This window comes from Zingiber officinale, chromosome 9B, assembly GCF_018446385.1.
Source record: "Zingiber officinale cultivar Zhangliang chromosome 9B, Zo_v1.1, whole genome shotgun sequence".
Lineage (NCBI taxonomy): Eukaryota > Viridiplantae > Streptophyta > Magnoliopsida > Zingiberales > Zingiberaceae > Zingiber > Zingiber officinale.
This window is the reverse complement of record NC_056003.1, coordinates 114,599,825-114,616,571: the sequence shown is the minus strand read 5'-3', so window position 1 is coordinate 114,616,571 and position 16,747 is coordinate 114,599,825. Positions and strand designations below refer to the sequence as shown.

The 16,747-nt window shown below is 32.5% G+C and overlaps 1 pseudogene; it reads left to right on the top strand.

Moving 5' to 3' along the window:
• Positions 1-15,079, top strand: part of LOC122023307 — a 66,858-nt pseudogene extending 51,779 nt beyond the window's left edge.
• Positions 15,080-16,747: the final 1,668 nt, after the last annotated feature.

Here is a 16,747-nt window from a genome sequence, read left to right as displayed (position 1 = left end):
AATTGTCCGATAGAGTTAAATTCATTCATCAAGGACTATGTTGTACTTACTCTTACACATGCTTCTAAATTCAGAATTTTGTTTGATAACAATCGAATGCTTACTTGTAGATCATTGTGATTATGCTCATTAGTTTCACTAGTTTGATCAGAATTGGATAGAATCACTAGGGATACTCATTTTAGCTCATGAATCTAGATGGTAGAGTTTGCTTGAGGATAAGCAAAGGTTTAAGTCTGGGGTGTGATGTGCATAGATTATATATGTTATTTTATCGTTTAACGCACCTCTTTTTGTATTCATTTGGTTATGATCTATGCTTTTGCACCTTTTTTTATCATATTTTAGCATAATTACTACTTTACATCCAGAGATCTGCTCAATTACTTATTTTAACTTTTAGGAGCAGTTTGGAGTGAAAAAGACGCTAAAGACGTAAATAAAGATCAAATGAAGCAAGGATTGGAGTCCCATATCATTTTAGAACCAAACTGGGCCTGACCATGCCTTGAGATACGACCATAAGAAGATTCAGATGGTGGTCGTCTGCAAAGGCACGACCAAAGACAAAAAGAAGACATGGTCGTGTCAAATGGTACAGCTAGAGAGAAGAAATAGCACAAGAAGAGGGAGAAGTCATGTTCCAAAGCACAGCCAAAAGCTTTCCATTCCATTTTCCAGAGCTAAATTGGACTTGCCCGTGCCTTGAGGCACAACCATGAACTTCAAAGTGCAATTCTGAAGAGCTGGCCGTGCCAATTGGCACAACCAAGAAGAGGCAAAGCAGAGTTGCTCTGCTTTGGCCATGTCAAACCAAATGGCTTAGTCCTATGGACAGAGCCAAACTAGCTCTAGTCATGCCATATGGAACGACCAAGAAGCCAGCAGTAGAGAAGGAGTTGTGCCATTTGGCACTGCCAAACACTTGTGGTCGAGATTGATTGGCTCTAGCCCTGTCAAATGGCACGACTAGATGCTGGAGTTATGTTCAGGCCGTACCTAGAGGCACGATCACCCCGTGCCACACCTCTATAAGAGGGGCACTTCATCTCCTCCAAAAGGGGAGGAAGTTTGGCGGAAAGGAGGAGACCATCTAGGTCAAATCCTTGAATCCAAAGGCATCTTCTAGGTGATCTGAAACTATTCTGCTGCTCCATCCTCGTCGGCACGGTAAGATTTGCATCCAAAGACTTCACTTGACATTAAAGGATAAGATTTCTCTTCTTTCTCTTGGATTTCTGTTATTATGAGTCTTTGGATTGCATTTCTAGCTATTATAGAGTAGATTTAATCTGTTCTAGGATGTAGGATGTAATTGTAATGTATGGATGATATAAACTCTATAGAATTGCCAATGACCTAGTTTGATGACGCTTGTGTGCATTTGTTCTATTTGATGAAATGCTTGTATAGAGGCATTCCCTTATGATAATGAATTTGTCTATCTAGATTGCATTTCTGTATGCATAGATCTTAATTCTGAATTAGATACATTGCTGTGTGCCTATATCAGGACTGTGAGCGGACCTGAATTTTCATTGATCATATGCATAAATCATCGTTTCTTTTGAGTGTGTGTTCTGATATAGCTCGACATTACCTTAGGATACTTATTTGGAGTTGAGTATCTAAAGTAACTATCCTTCTATATGGAATGCAACCTCCTAAGGGAGGATGATTTTATGTATGGATAAGTCTATCACTTAACCTAATAGGCTTCTCCTAATCATATGCTACGCAAATAACCTATGTAATCTAGAGACGTATATTCGGAGGAGCCTTATGACAGGAGGTACTCTACAGAAAATTCAGACTCTCTAAGTTACTTCTTCACTTGATGGCATACTTGGTTACTGGCAAGGGAAGCACTCCGATACACCGTCGCGGGGTGGAATTCGGTAGATATTTAGACTATCCTCAAACACACAAGAAGAGGACTAGGAATGGGCCAATTCATTGCACAACATCTACCATTACAATGAAACTTTAAACCCAGAACATCTTCTAAACTAAAGACTTCCTCAATTTACTTTATTTACTTTTACACTTTAGTTCAAAAATCTCAAAACAAACATCTATCGATTTTGTCTATCTAAATTCGAAGTGTAAAATCAACTAGCATTTAAACTTCAATCCTCGTGGAATCGACTTTATAAATTTATTACTTGATGACAACCGTGCGGTCAGAACATCAACCACCAAGTAAGGAATCTTGGTAGTGGAATGAGAAAGTGCATGAAAAAAATGATGAAAAAATGAACAACCTATAAGGAATTATATATTTGTATAAACAAGAAAAAAATTAGAATATATATATATATATAATATCCAAGAAAGAAACTAAGAAAAAAGTGAATGAAGTAAAGAATGAAACCTTTGAAGGATTATATTAAAAATTAGATTATAAAAGGAGGAAAATACATTTGTAGGATAACTAAAGTGAAAGAGAGAAAGGTAAGAGATCTTATCCAAATAAGATGCATTAAAGATGAATGCAATAGGATATTAGTAAATGACGGAAAAATAAAAGAGCGGTGGAAAAGATATTTTCATAAACTTTTTAATAAAAGTTTAAGTGGCCAACTTAACTTATGTAATTTAAATAGGTTATATGAGTATAAAAATTAAAATTTTTATCATATAATTTAAACAAGATTTAAATGGGATGCAAAATGAAAAAGTCATTGGACTAGAAATTTTTTGATAGATGTATGGTAGTGCCTAAGGAAATGAGGTATGCAAATACTTAAGGAAACAAGATATTGAATGACTTACAAAATTATTTAACATGATATTAAAAATAAAAATATATTTGAACAATAGAAGATAAGTACTTTAGTTCCATTATATAAGAATAAGGGAGACGTACAAAATTGTATAAACTATAGGAGTATTAAATTAATGAGTCATATCATGAAACTTTAGGAAAGAGTAATAGACAAAAGATTAAGGAAGGATATCACAGTGATAAAAAAATTAATTTGGATTTATAATTGGAAGGTTGACAATAAAATCTATATATTTTCTTATGCAACAAATTATAAAGTATCAAAAATAAAAGCAAGATCTACATATTATATTTATTGATTTAGAAAAATCTTATGATACAATTCCAAGAGAAATTACATTGAGAATTCTAGAAAAGAGAAGTGTTAGTGTATCATATGTTGAACTAATTAAAGATATGTATGAAGATGTAACAGCTAGAGTGAACACTTCAGGTAGATTAACTGAAATATTTCCAATAAATATAGGATTATATCAAGGATCAGCTTTAAGTTCCTATTTGTTTTTATACTAATCATGGACAAACTCATTAGACATATTTAAAACATAGTACCATGGTGTATATTATTTACAGATAATATTTTTTTTTTATAGATGAGGCATGTGAAGAAATAAATGTTAAACTAAAATCTTGGAGAGAAATACTAAAAGTGAAAGATTTTAGGCTTAGTAGAGTAAAAATAGAATATAGAAAATTTAAGTTTATCAATATTAGATATAATGAGATAATTGTTAAGATGGGAGATGATGGGTTATCTGGAACTAAGAGTTTTAAGTATTTTGGATCATTTTTGTAAAATGATGAAGGGATTGAGAGATGTGTCTATTGGATCGAGACACACGTGAGAGGGAGGATGAATCACATGGTTTTTTTAAACTTTTTTTTATTCTTTTTTAAAAACAAAGTATGCGCAGCGAAAAACAAAGAAACCAGAAAGCACATGACGCAAGTGGTTACTTGGTTCAGAGCCTTTAATGACTCCTACTCCAAGACTCACGATCCCATGGATCGTATCGATGGGAAATCCACTAATAACCTCTTCCAAAATTGTCAAAAAAGGGGATCGAGTACAAACAACAATCAGGACAAGTGTAACACGCTACACTTTCCTTTTCTATAAAAATTAAGTACACGATTAAATGTTTGTTACCCAACACTTTTCAAGGATAATCGGCTTAGGCTTTATGTTGGATGACTCCTCAATAGTAGTTAGATGCAACAATATCACAGCAGAGCAACAGCAAGAAGCCGGAGCTGTTGAAACGTTAAATAGACGTGTAGAAGCTTATAGAAGAGTTGTGGTCTGAATGTTACTTGAACAGGGCTTATATAGGCTGTGGAAAGATCCTTCAACCTCCTCCGAAGCTCCTTCACAAGCAAATTTTATCCCCTATCTTCAATGAAGATAAAATCTGTAATCTTAGATTTTTATCCTCTAGAAGGTGCCTTTAAAGCTCTTCAAGGCACCTTCCAGCAAGCTCAAGGCGCTTCTAAGGCATGCAAGGTGCCTCCAACTGCCTGTTTGACACAGTAATTTTCTGAAGGCTATATCTTTTAACTTCGAACTTAGAATCAAACTATGTTAGTTGTTACGCGTGTAGAATTCGAAGGTCTACATTTGTCTCTATAACATAGAGTTAGAAAAATATATGCATGAACAATTTATATAGATTTATGAGTTAGATCCTGTCTTCTAGAGACCAAGATTTAGTCAGGGTCTCAATTTAGATTTTTGAAATAGACCTAAATTGGACTGACGCCTACTGCCCCTCAAATGGGATGCATCCTCACTAAGTCACTCTCTTCTAGTGACTTACCTCCACTTACCAAATGTCAAGTTACCTCCTTGACATCCAATCTGACCAACCAGGTTTTTCTGTCGGAATCACACATCTGAACTTCACCCATCGGGAATCGAACATCTCGACCTCCTACTAAAATCACACATCCAGACTTCAACCCATCGGAAATCGAACATAGACCTCTGGTTAGAATCTCACATTTGGACTTCTTTAATCGAGAATCGCACATCCCGACTAGACTTCCTGTCCGGTGCTGGTCCTCTTGACCCGTCAAGTTAGTCAACCCTGTGCACTCAGTAACAAGGTTAGATAAACAATACATCTAACTTTAATTCACTTGTCATTCATCAAAGCTTAGGTTTGACCATTGGTGTCAAATGCATCAACAATTTCTTCCTTTTTGATGCAATGACAACCTAAATTAAAGTTAGAAAATAATACAATATGAAAATAACAATATGAAAATTATTCAAGAGAAATTAATGATTTTGAATTTATTCTCTTGAGTATTTTTAAGGTTATGTTTTTTAGATTTTCTTAATTTTTTTTTCTTACTTAACCCCTACTCTCCCCCTTTGGAATTCATAAAAAATTATACATATAAGTATATCAAAAGGAAGTAAAATATACAAACAATCCTAAGTAAATTTACCAAATACTAAAAGTAATTTGATCAGTTTTAGGGAGGAAAAGATAAATTGTTCAAGTAAAAATTATTACTTGAAATTTCAGGGGGATTTAAAAATTTAAAGGCAACCTCTTTCTAAAGGAATTTGCAAAGTAAATTTGAATGCCAATTTTTTAAAACAATTTTTGAAAAGAGGTTTTCAAATAATTTTTAAAGAAATTATGCTTTAGGTTTGGAAACATTTTCAAAATATTTTTCAAAATAAAGATTAATAAAGTTAAAAAGTAAAAAACATTTTTTAAGTATAACTTTTGGCAAGTGTTTTGAAAAGTAATTTATGAAGAATTTGCAAAACATTTTCTTAAGGGAATTGTATCAAAATAAATTTTTTTAAAAAAATATTTTTCAAAGCAATTCTAAAGGCAAAAAAAGCTTGTAAAAATTTTGCACACCATTTTTCAAAATTGTTAGGATCGATGATCGCGGCTAGAGAAGGGGGATGTGAATAGCCGCCCCAAATTCTTTCGTTTCTTCCTACGATTAGGGTTAGCGCAGCGGAAATAACTAAATAGAAACGCAAAGGAAAAAGACAAACCTCAAACTCGATGGATGTAACGAGGTTCGGAGATGAAACTCCTACTCCTCGGCGTGTCCGTAAGGTGGACGAAGCCTATCAATCCGTCGGTGGATGAGTCCCCGGAAACCCGGCTAATAATCACTCCTTCTGGGTGGAGAAACCTCGCCACAATGTCTTGCAACAGCAAGATAAACAGGAGTACAAGAATACAGCAAGAAACTAAGTACAATACAAAGATGTAATAACCCTAGCTTGCCTTCTTGTCGACTGGATGAAGCAGCAGCTTCAAGCGACGCCTACAACAGCAGGAACCCAGTCGAAGAAGTCGAGGAAGCTCATGCGAAGCTTCGGAAGCGAGCTTAACAAAGCTCTAGCACAGCACTTGCAGAAGCAAGAAGAAGATCAAGAAGAAGCAGAAGCTTCGGTGAAGAAGCACTGTAGAAGCCCTCAGCCCTCTTTTATACCTGCGAAGAAGAGAAGACAGAAGACTAGCCGTTGTGAGCCAACGGCTAGGGCTGGACCGATCAGAACATCTCCTGATCGGTCCAGCAAGACCTTGATCGGTCCTGGGGACCGATCAGAGCTTCCTCTGATCGGTCCAGGGACCGATCAGCATGCTTTTCTCCCGAACTTCTTGCCTTCTGATCGTTGTTTCCTGATCGGTCTGCAGACCGATCAGATAACACTCAGTAGGCTACTGTTTGGTTACTGATCGGTCACCAGACCGATCCAGATACCCAGTGTATCACTGGATCGATCCACTGATCGATCCAGAGCTTGATTTTTGCCCAAACCAAGTCCCAAACCTTCCAAACCAACATCCGGTCAACCTTGACCTGTTGGTACATCATGCTTAGCATCCGGTCACTCCCTTGACCTGCTAAGACTCCCCAACAAGTGTCCGGTCAATCCCTTTGACCCACTTGGTCTTTCCAACACCAGATGTCCGATCACCCTTGATCCATCTGGATTTTTCCCTTGCCCGGCTTCACTCACCAGGACTTTTACCTAGCTTCACTCACTAGGGTTTTCACCTGGCTTCACTCACCAGGATTTCCAATCTGTCCGGCTTCACTCACCAGGACTTTCCAACTGCCTGGCTTCACTCACCAGGACTTTCCAACTGCCTGACTTCACTCACCAGGACTTTCCCATTGCTTGGCTTCATTCACCAGGACTTTCACCTAGCTTCACTCACTAGGGTTTATCCGTCTGCCTGGCTTCACTCACCAGGACTTTCCTCATTCGGTCCAGAGAACGAGCTACCGAGCCCTCTCTGACCACAGTTCGGAGAACGAGCTACCGAGCCCTCTCCGACTTCCATCCGGTCCAGAGAACGAGCTCCCGAGCCCTCTCTGACCACAGTCCGGAGAACGAGCTACCGAGCCCTCTCCGACTTCCCATGTGCCAAGCTTCCATACTTGGACTTCTCCGTGCCAAGTCTCTATACTTGGACTTTTCCCGTGCCAAGCTCCTGCTTGGACTTTTCACCATGCCAAACTCCCTGCTTGGACTTTTCCCATGCCAAGCTCCCTGCTTGGACTTTTCTCGTGCCAAGCTCCCTGCTTGGACTTTTCCGAGTCAGGTCAACTCACCTTGGGTCAACCAGGTCAACCTTGACCACGGGTTGCACCCACAATCTCCCAAGCTTGTTCTCGTCAAACATCAAAATACAACTCGAGTTAAGTCAACTCGAGTCTGGTCAATCAGGTCAACCTTGACCTAAGGTTGCACCAACAATCTCCCATCATGTTCTCGTCAAACATTAAAATACAACTCGAGTCAGGTCAACTCGAGTCGGGTCAACCAGGTCAACCTTGACCTAAGGTTGCACCAACAAAAATTTGTTGCAAAGTAAATATTTTTTGAATTTTCAAAGCAAATTTTGTAATTAAGGTAATTTTAGAAGTTGTAAAGTAATTTTCAAAGTAATAATTAAAATAATTTTTAAGGTAATAAAATACTTTTCAATAGATTTTTTAAAATATTGTTGCAACAGTTTTTCTACCAAAGAAGTTTTTAAAGTATTTTTCAAAATATTTTTATTTTTAGTTTTCAAAATAGATATTTAAAAAGTATAAGAGTATTTTTTAAAAGCAAGCTTTAAAAAAATGCAAAATATTTTTTTACAAGGATTAAATAAAGTAATTTTTTAGAATTTGATTTTCAATGCAACTTTTAAAAGTAAATTTTCAAAGCAAATTTTGAGATATCTATTCAAAAAATTTTAAGTAAGTTTTAAAATATTATTTGTTTAAACTATTAGTTTGCAAAAAGTAGTAAGAAGAGAACATTTTTTGAAATAAGATATTTTGAAAGTAGTTTTCAAATATCCTCCCACTCCCGAACCTAATATTATTTAAAAAATAATATTAAATAAAATAGTAAAAATAGACATGTATAATGTTTTAAATTAATTAACTTTTCTAGGGTTATCAGAATGAGTTTCTTGAAGGATCGAAAGATGTGATAGAGGCGGTGAATATCACACATTAAAAACTTTTCTTTTGCTTGTAAAATAAATTAGAATAAGCAGCGAAAATCAAAACAATACAGATAACACAAGTTCGTTACTTGGTTCGGAGCTTCGGTCGATTCCTACTCCAAGACCCGTGATCCTTGATCGCATCGTTGGGTAATCCACTATAATTATTCTTTCCGAGATTTTCGAAAAGAAGCAATTCATATAATGAAAAGTTAAGATAGTTTCAATCTACTATCTTACTAGAAATTAAGTACAATACAAGCTAAATAAAAATATATCGACACTAGCTAGAAGATGGAGCTCGGTCAGTACTTCTTGGATGGAGCATCAGCTTGCTTGAAGATGAGTAGTAGAATAGTAGCACAAACAACAACTTTACACAAGATGAACTGAAAACAGATGCACTGCCTCGAACCTCGAGCTCCCCTTTATAAGCATTGTTTGGTCAATTGATAAACCCATCGATTGACTGATCTGTTTGGTCAACTGAACCTCCTATCAGTCGACTAAATACGCTCCCTTCTTTTTTCGCTCAGATCCGATCTTCGTTCATTTATGAGCTTTAATGGTTTGGTCAACCGATCACCTTGTTTGATCGATCGAACGGTGCACTTTCCCTATTCGTCGAGATTCATTACTAATGCGGCTTTAATATGATGATTGTTCGGTTGATCGATCCCTGTGTTCGGTCGATCGATCCCTGTGTTCAGTCTATCGATCAGACTGGCTTCCATCTCCGCTTCTCATCGATCTGATCTATGCCACGTCTGAATGGTTCGATCGACCGATCCATGGGTTAGGTCGACTGATCAATCACTTTACCAAACTCTGTTCGACTGATCTCTGGTCTGAATCAACTTGGTTCGGTTGACTAATCCTGGTGTTCGGTCGATCGATAAACTTTGGTTCCTGCAAAATAGAGTTAGAACGAAAGCTCCTACAAAACAGAGTTAGAACGAAAGCTCCTACAAAACAGAGTTAGAACGAAAGCTCCTACAAAACAAAGTTAGCACAGTAATATATGAATAATAGTAAGATGCATGAGTAGTAATAGACAGTAAGACTGTCTTGATATCAACTTGAAAATCTTCCCGATTTCTTCAGTTGGATCAATGACCTAGAGTTTGTCCCTTCCCAGAATACATTGTCACTATCACTGTTCTCTAGTTGCTTACCTCAACCTTCCTGTCAAACATTAGTCCTTCAAACCTGTTTGGACTTTGCCTCTTAGTATTTGATCGGCTCACCAGGACTTTCCCTCGATCTACGGTCCTCCAGACCTATCGAGCTTTCTTGCCAAGTGTCGGGGCATCTCAACCCACTTGGGCTTCCCGCCTGGCTTCCATGATATGCTAAGACTTTCCCGGTTGAGTAAATATCTTTTGCGCTCAGTCAACTTGTTAGATCACAACAAGATTTAACTTGAACTTTTGACAACATCAAAACTCAAGTTCGATTCTGATGCACCCTGTACCAATATTTCTAACTAACCCATTACTCTTCCCCTTAATGCATGCATTTTCTATGATATGTCCTTAGATTTATGTCTAACCTTTAGTGAGAAAATAATTTTAAAGGATTTTTAGAATAATTTTTAGAAGAAAAATATTTTTAAAGGGTTTTTGAAAATAATTTTAAAATATTTTTAAAGATTGATTTTAAATATTTTTTAAAATATTGTTAAAGGATTTTTAAAATAATTTATAAAAGAATTTTTAAAATAATTTTAAAAATATTTCCTTAAATAATTTCAAAGTATTTTTAAAATAATTTATAACAAATTTTAAAAATATTTTTAAAGGAATTTTTAAAAATAATTTTAATGGAATTTTAAAAAAATTAATGATTTTTTAAAATTATTTTTAAAATAGTTTTAAAATATTTCTAAAAGATTTTTAAAATTTTTTAAAGGATTTGTTTTAAAATATTTATAATGGATTTTCAAATTAATTTTTTAAAAAAATTTTAAATGTATTTTTTAAAATATTTTTACAGAAAATTTTTAAAATAGTTTTTAAAAAGAATTTTTAAAGTAATTTTTTAAAATATTTTTAAAGGATTTTTAAAACCAATTTTTAAAATAATTTTAGCATAATGTAATAGGTTAATTAACTTTACGTTTAATTCTATTTTAATTTTAAGTTTTATTGTAATTTTTAATATTTAATTAACTTAATTTTAAAATTTAAGTGGATTAATATTTAGGGTTTAATTTTAAATTTTAAATGTATGTTTAATTTAGTTTTATTTTTAATTTAATTTAATCTGATTTAATTTAATTTATTTTAATTTTAATTTTTTTATTTTAATTTAATTTTTTTCATTTATTTTTATTTAATTTAATCTTTATTTATCTCACTCGATCTTTATTTTCAATCAAGGAAATCTTAAAATTTTTTGAGATGAGTTAAGTTAAATTTTAAAATTTTAGTTTAACTTATGTTACATTAAAGTTTAGTTTTAGGTTAATCAAATAGACATTTTTTAATAAATTTATAGGTTATAGTGAGTTACACGGATATCATTAAAGTAACCACGTACTTTGAGATTTTTCAAATAATTTTGCCCAAAAAATTTAATATAAAATTTTAATTTAATCAGATAGAATTAGTAAAAAGTAGTTTTAATTAAGTACATTAAACTAAATACATCAAGTCAAATTCATATCTCCCTAAACAAAGAAACTGTGAACCCAGTCCCAAAAAATCATGCTCATTACTTTTTTTTTTTTTAACATTTATTATCTATGCTTCAGTTGTGTTGCATTAATTATTCCTGTGTTATTGTTTTTATTTTCAGATTGCAAAGTATTCTATGTAATTATTATTTATTTTTTAAATTTAAAACATTTTGTTATTGAAAAGGATTTCTTTTCTTTTTGTAATTGTATTTTTTATTATATTAATATATTTTTTCTATTTACAAACTCTAATATATATAAAAAAATATTTTTAGATAATCATATATTATAATCTCATTAATTGTGAGTTACATTATACAATCAATATCGATTAAATTTATCAAAGATAATTTTTTACGAAAAATGAAATCTAGGTAAAAAATAATTAGTTTGCCTTAACTCGGAAGAAAATACAAATAAATAAGACGGATTTAATTGGTCGGATTAATCATGTATTAATATAAAATAAGTCAAAATATGAATTAGATAGAGTATGTATTAATGGGATGTATATCTAGAAAAATATCTTGTACTTACTATAATATACCGTGTCAATGTTAGATAAAATACAGATTATCCATATAGCCGAAGAACGATCTAAGATAGGGTTGTCCAACTCTAATCTAATCCCAAAATAATTACATAGATATTTAATATCTTATAATTTAAGATCAAGAAGAATTAATTTGTTCCCTTTTTTTCATTTTATTTTGATTACCCACTCCTTCCATACTCAAAGTCCTTTGATCTGGTTCACTCACACTCAAAGCCCAATTCGTCTCTAATTCCTGGATCCATCCTTGAGTTTATTGGGATTCTCCATGTGAAACAATAGATTTCAATTTTTATTTAGTAAAAAAAATAAAATTGGAAGTATTTGTCACCAACTTTCTTATACCTTTAAATGATACAAATTATAATTTTTGTATTTCTAAATTTTATTTTAAGAATAATGAAATGCAAACCTAGAGAATTTTACGAATCAAGTTGTTACGGTAATAATTGTAGATTTATCAATATGTTTTTAATTGTTTGATCTACCATACATTTCTACTAAATGAAAAAAAAACAACAATAGACTCTTCAAATATGAATGTAACATTTAGAGTATTGAGTGAGTATACATTTCTTATGTAAATTAAAAGTAAAAATAAAAATAAAAATAAAAATCACTTAATTTTCATTCAATATTTATTTATTTTACTTTTAATTATGTCTTTTTTGAGTAATACAAGTATATCTTATTGAAGGGTATTTATTTATTTTTCTTTTAATTATGTCGTTTTTGAGTAATACAAGTATATCTTATTGAAGGATAAGAACAAGCCAAATCAGAAATAAGTCAAACAAAACAATCTCTTTTGCTGCTAAAAGTTTAGCACGGTATTTTAGATGATAATCCATGGATTTATTGAATTATTATCATTAATTTGAAACATATATACCAAAAGAATTGGTCCAAACTATATCCATACTCATCCATTTAACTCACACATTGTTGTGCTCCTATATATAGAACGCACTTCCGCTTCTTCATTAATCAGAGGTTCACTCATCTTCAAAATGAATTTTCGAGAGTCTTTCTCATTGTTTTTCTTTTCATTCATTTTACTTTTCCTAGTCCAATGTACATCGGGATATAAAACAAATAATGTAAAGCCGACTTCAAGAGCACATAAACTAAGTCGTAAAGTCTTTCCCGATGATTTCATATTTGGCACCGCTGCATCTGCTTATCAAGTTGAAGGGGAAGCACTCAAAGGTGGACAGGGACCTAGCATTTGGGATGAATTTGTAAAAATTCCAGGTAAGATTTCATAATTTAATTTTATAACTTTACTTATTTCTTTCTAAACTTGAAGTTATATTCTGAAATGGATTTAATTTGTTTGTTATGGATGTAGGTTTAATCCCATATAATGCAACTGGTGATGTTACCGTTGACGAGTATCATCATTTCAAGGTCAAATGCATATTTTATATTTTTGGAGACAATTAAAATGCTAACAAATTTTTATCTTTTTCTTAAATTTATTTTTTTTAAAATATGAATTTCATTGTACAGGAAGATATTGATATTATGAAGGAGTACAATTTTGATGCTTATCGATTCTCAATCTCTTGGAGTAGAATTTTCCCAAGTACTACAAGCTATAATTCTTTTTTATAAAATCTTGCATATTGCTTACCTTTTAAAAATACTAATAATTTTTCTTTGATCTTGTAGATGGAACGGGAGATATTAATTGGGAAGGTGTAGATTATTATAATAGGCTAATTGATCGTTTAATACTCAAAGGTAACTTTGTGTTTTTTTAACTAATAAATAAATAGTTTTCACATATATTTTTAATATTCTATTTCATTTTTCTATTAGGTATTACTCCATATGTCAATCTCTATCACTACGATCTTCCATTAACACTTCAAAACGAGTATTTGGGTTGGTTGAGTCCAAAGATAGTGTAAGTAGTAAAGTAAAATAATTACTCATACTTTTATTCTTCTTATTGTATATCTAAGAATTTTTAATGTAACCTATTGAAAGATGTCATGAATATTTAATTTAGTTTACAATCATTTTGTTTAGGGATGCATTTGTGGACTATGCTGACTTTTGCTTTGAAAGATATGGTGATAGAGTGAAAAATTGGTTCACATTCAATGAGCCAAGAGTGGCGGCGGCTATGGGGTATGATACTGGCTTTCATGCCCCTGGAAGAGCTACTAGTAGTAGATTTGGAGGGAACTCAACTATAGAGCCTTACATTGTGGCTCATAATCTTATCTTATCTCATGCTGCAGCAGTGAATAGATATCGTGAGAAGTATCAAGTAATGCATTTTCAACTAGTTTTATATTGATGCATTTCATGACATAATAGTTAATTCAAAAAATATCTTCTCATTAAATATACCAAACTTATTTAAAAATTACAATAATATAATAAATTTATGAAACTTATCTCATGAAAGAATTTGGTACATATACATTGTAAATGCAAATAATACTAAAAATATTTTCATTTCTTATTCAGATTGATCAACAAGGGAAAATTGGAATTCTTCTAGATTTTGTTTGGTATGAGCCACACTTACTCTGAGGGTGATAAAGTTGCTGCTCAAAGAGCTATAGATTTTCACATCGGATGGTAATTATGGATGCAGGCTTGGTTTTCAAAACATAACTATTACTCTTTTTAGTATAATTTAATTTATCCTTTTCAGGTTCCTTCACCCTCTAACATATGGATACTATCCTAAATCTATTCAAGACATAGTTAAAGAAAGATTACCAGAGTTTACTAATGATGAAGTGGAGTTAGTTAAAGGTTCATATGACTATTTGGGAGTCAATCAATACACAGCCTACTATATTAAGGATAATGTTACAATCAATCCTAAACCCATTAGCTATCAAGATGATTGGCACGTTGAATTTAAATGTGAGACACATGCAATCAGTTCTTTCTTATTAATGTTATATTTAATAAAAAAAAATTATTAATAATATAATTTGTTCTATCATTTTTTAGATGATCGTAATGGCGTGCCAATTGGACCAAGGGTAAGAAATTATCTTGTTATAATTTTTCCCCAAGAGATTATGTTATGGAATTTTTTATTGTGACTTAACGTGGGCTCATAATTGATATAAGGTAATTGTTTATATGTCATTAGGCTCACTCGGATTGGCTTTACATTGTTCCATGGGGTTTGTACAAGGCAGTGACATACGTTAAAGAAAATTATGGCAACCCAATCATCTTTCTATCTGAAAATGGTAAATATTTGTATGACAAATTGTATTTGTTCTTCAAACTCAAAATAATTTATTATAATCTTAGGTATGGATCAACCTGGCGATGTTACACTTCCACAAGCCTTGAAAGATACTCAAAGGAGACATTTTTACCAGAATTATATTATGGAACTAAAGAGGGCTATCGATGATGGTGCTTCAGTGATTGGATATTTTGCATGGTCTCTTCTTGATAACTTTGAATGGAGACTAGGATACACATCAAGGTTTGGTATTGTCTATATCGACTTCAAGGATAATAAGCGCTACCCAAAAGAATCAGCTCGATGGTTCAAGAAGATTCTCCAGAGGAGTTAGATTATTTTTTATAGTCTCTAGGTTTTTTTTTTCCCTCTAGTTTATCATGAAATAAATCCACTTTGTTAGGCATTGAAAATAAATAAAATTATATTTCAAGGATGATTATGTATTTCATTTTGGCACTTAATTTAAAGAGATGTCAAATTAGTTTAGCATAAGGTCTGGATAATTTATCTAAAAAAACCCTCCTAATTAATTTTTATTAAGATGACCATTATAAGTCAATCTATTTATTCTCAAAATTTATTTGTTTGGAACTTTTTGCATACAAAATGATTTCCTCTAGTTTGTGATTAAAAGTGAAGGTAAAATGAGAGGAAAAGATTATAAAGAGACATGATATAGTTAAAAATTTATATCTTTCAAAATTTCTCTTTATTGCACTGGCTAGAGGTTCAAGAAGTTTATGAATATATTTTTTAGATTTTAGAGTTTTTATTTTTTTTAATTGGATTGTTTACTAGATTCAAGGAAAATAAGTGCATTAAAAATATTAAAATAAAATGCAATAAAAAAAATGCAGACATCAAGATCAATTTACTTTGTCTCTATTTTGGTGTTCTCCTCGTCCTCAAACACTCCTATATATTTTACATCAAAATCATTTTATATCTTATTGATATCCTGAAATATGAAAAATTAACAAGTTAATTAAGAAACACCACTAAATAGTTCAATAAATAGGTTGATAAACTTTGCTTTATATCAAAATTATTTTATATTTTACTGATATACTCAACATGAAGAGAAACTATCAAAAATATAAATTGATAATTTGAAAATCCATCACGTTACTTGAACAATAATTATGAAAAAAAATAGATGTGAGTTTCTTATGGTAAAACATAGCCATGGTAAATTGAGTCATGTTCGATTATCCGACTCATCCCATTGGGGACCACAGGTGGACCCCACATCCAATGATGCAATTACTACTCGGAATTTTAGGATGCAGTGCGAAAACGGTGGGACAGTATACCCATAATGAGGATTTGATTTATTAATACAATTGATGCTGGTGAAGGTTGATCAAGCTCTAATTAATTTGAGTTAGAATTTTTATATATGATTAATATATTAGTTGGTTGAGTGAGATATTAAATAGATCAAAAGATTGATCAGATATTTGATAGTTGATCAATATGTTAAGTTATTTGAGCAAAAAGTTAAGTAGGTCAAAACACTTAGCGATTGAAAGTTTAACAAGAGTTGACATAAGCCGAAAAGTCCAAGTGGATCATGGCTATCGGATATTTAGTGATCAGATGTCAAACCGAGAGTTAGCAAGTAAGAAGTTTAAATAAGTCATAGTTGACCGGATACTTAGCAGTTGGAAATCCAACATAGAGTTGACATGAGATGGAAAGTCCAAGCGGATCACGATTGACCGGACACTTGGTGATAACAAGTCCAGACATGTCAAGGAAGACTCGATGTTTGGCATGGATGAAGTCCTACTTGTTAGATGTACTTGCTTTTCTTCTTTGCACCTGAATGACAGTGGAAAACTCTCAATCTTTAACACCTTCAATTTTACTTGGTATCCACCTTCTTGATGTTTATAATCTAAGGGTCCACTCCTTACATTTACAACTTCACTATGAATGTCTCATTCTCGAAAGCTTTCTAGAGGCGGAGAAGTCTTGTATAACTTTGAGCACAAGG